A 3,050-nucleotide genomic window follows, 5' to 3' on the forward strand; every position below is an offset into this window, starting at 1 on the left:
ATCAACAGCATGTAGTGAACCTGCGCTCCTTACATATAATGCACATTGGAGTGAGTAAATAAAAGAAAGAAAAAAGATAATGGATCAAGAGGATGTCAGCTTTGAGGGAGATGCAGTTCGATCTGATTCAACCATGGATTTAATATTTTTTATGGAAAAAACACGCGCGGAAGCAACACAATCATGAATCAACGGTAGAAAATAAACAACACAAGATTTAACGTGGTTCGGTCGTCAACTGCAACTTACATCTACACGGACAACTATTAGATTTTTATTTTGTCCTCTTGCACACCACAATAAGCTCTTTAAATAGAAATTGTAAAAGGGACACAATAATTAAGCACACTCATTAAACATGGTGCCTAGTCAGCCCAACCTAATTGGTCTTGACTTTATACCCAACAATCTCCCACTTGACGCCACGGAACAATGTTCACTTGCGCTTCAACTGTGTACAATGATTAAGCTCATTCACTAAACATGGTGTCTAGTCAGCCCAACCCAATTGGTCTTGACTTCATACCCAACAATCTCCCACTTGAAGTCACGAAACAATGTTCACCTACGCTTCAACTGTGTACATGTACTTCTGTAATCTGTCGACAGAACTCAATGTTCCACTTCTAGTTACCACCAGTCTTCTTAATCATTTTGAAGACTTTGTTAAAACTTCCCTAAGTTTCAACACGTCAGTCACTGACCCGTTCTCTGTTCCTACCGGCTCCCACTTACAGGAACTGTCAGATCCTGGAATAGCCTGAGAATAAACATACTCCATACTCAACAAGAAATTTTCTGGAGATGTTTCAAAAGCTGAAATACTGGTTCTCCTAACCCACTATCATCTAGGAACCTCAGCTGAAGCACGACCCGTGCTCCCACTGCCATAAGTACCTCTGACTAGTCTACCTGAACCTTTCAATGCTCGTTCATCCTGAATCTGACTTGTGGCTCTGGGTTTCTCTCTTGTAAAGACAACCCTCTTCTGTCCACGAGATTCTGTGAACCGGAATTTGTTTATCTTCTGAACTGGGATGGTCACTCCCTTAGACAGTAATCCGACCATATACAACGAACCTCTCTTTCTTCCGTGGGCCATGACAAGATTTCCCTTGACGACCTACCTTCCACTGCTAATTTCTGAACTTCACTTCATGTCCCTGTTCGTCCAACTGCCTAACAGAAATCAAACTTTTCATCAAGTTTGGAACAACTCTGACATCCTTCAAAGTCCAAAAACCAACTGGTGTCTTCAACACTATGTCACTCATGCCCGTAACATCAAGAGTTTTGTTGTTCGTTAGTCTTACCTTTCCAAAGTCTCAAATAACTAGATTTTGTAATGCTTCAGAATCCATGACCCAGGAATCCACACTGTTATTCGCGCAATAGAGTAAAAGGTCCTTATCCGCGAAGTTTTCTGCAATGTTGACTTATTTATCATTTGGGCATTGATTCCTGAAATGCCCCACCTCATTGCAGTTCCAACATGTTACACTTGAGCAATCCCGAGTCTTTGACTGGCTCCTTCTTTTGTTCTTGCTCCCACTATCTCTGATATTTTTCTTACCTCTGATGACATATAGCGATTCACTAGATAATTCCCCAGAACTTCTTCTTTGGACATCCTCGCCAAAAATGAAATCACGAATCTTCTCAAAAGTGAATCCATCGGATCCCGCTGAATTGGTAACTGTTGTAACCGTTCCGGACCAACTGTCAGGCAAAGACAATAGCAATAGTAAAGCTTGAACTTCTTCATCGAACTTAATGCCCATTGACATAAGTATGGCTAAGATCTAATTCATTTTATTAATTTGCTCAGTAACTGAATTGTCTTAACTTCGTGCCACAGTGAAAAGCAGTCACACATCGCACCGTCACTGCTGCACCAGCAGAAAAATGCACGTGCCACCTTGCGTTTTTCGTCACTGCCATCGCACTGCACCATCATGTCGTCTCGCTCACCGCAAGCACCTGCACTTGTTCGCTGTGAAACATGATTCGTCGTCGCACTGCCTGGACACGACCTTACTGCGAGCAACTGCACAACGTCGCGAGCCACCACCACTCCTATCGCGACCCACACCATTGCACGTTGCACCGCCTACTGTGCACACCTGTCGCAAGTCGCAGGTCTGGGTTGTCGCGAATCCTGGGCCACAGTGAAACCCTAAATTTTGGATGTCGTTGCAACCCTTAGGAAACCCTAGCTTTGGGACATTGTTGTCGACTCTGTGAAACCCTAACTTTGGGATGCTACTGCAGCCATGCGAAACCCTAGCTTTGGAATGCTGATGTCGCCTCTATGGAACCCTAGCTTTGGGATACAGATGTCGCCTCTATGAAACCCTAGCTTTGGAACGCTACTGCAGCCTCTGTGAAACCCTAGATTTGGGACGCTGCTACCGCCTCTGCGAAACCCTAACTTTGGGATGCAGCCCCTGCGAAACCCTAACTTTGGGACATTGATGTCGCCCCTACGAAACCCTATTTTTGGGATGCAGCTGCAACCGTAATTTTCACGTCTTGTTGATTAATTTCTGCTAATCGGATCTCTAGTGTGTAAATGAACCAAAGCTCTTGATACCACTTGATGGGAAAAAATGCACGCGGAAACAACACACACAATCACGAATCAACTGCAGAAAATAAACAACACGGGATTTAACGTGGTTCGGTCGCCAACTGCAACCTACATCCACACGGGAAACTATTAGGTTTTCATTTTGTCCTGTTGCACACCAATTACAAGTACAATGATCTCTTTAAGTAGAGATTATAAAAGGGACACAATGATTAAACCCACTCACTAAACATGGTGCCTAGTCAACCCAACTAAATTGGTCCTGGCTTCATACCCAACACATTTCCATGCCAAGAGTCTGATACTTATTAAATGCCTCTGGTGTAACATATTCAGATATTGGCATATGGCGCTTTGAAGGTCTCATGTATTGCCAAAATGTCATCACGTCAACCAGCCGCTCGAACCTTATCCATTGTCTTTACAATCTGGCCAGGTGTTTCCCCCACAACCTAACATT

The sequence above is a fragment of the Phaseolus vulgaris genome, chromosome 7, assembly GCF_000499845.2.
Source record: "Phaseolus vulgaris cultivar G19833 chromosome 7, P. vulgaris v2.0, whole genome shotgun sequence".
NCBI lineage: Eukaryota > Viridiplantae > Streptophyta > Magnoliopsida > Fabales > Fabaceae > Phaseolus > Phaseolus vulgaris.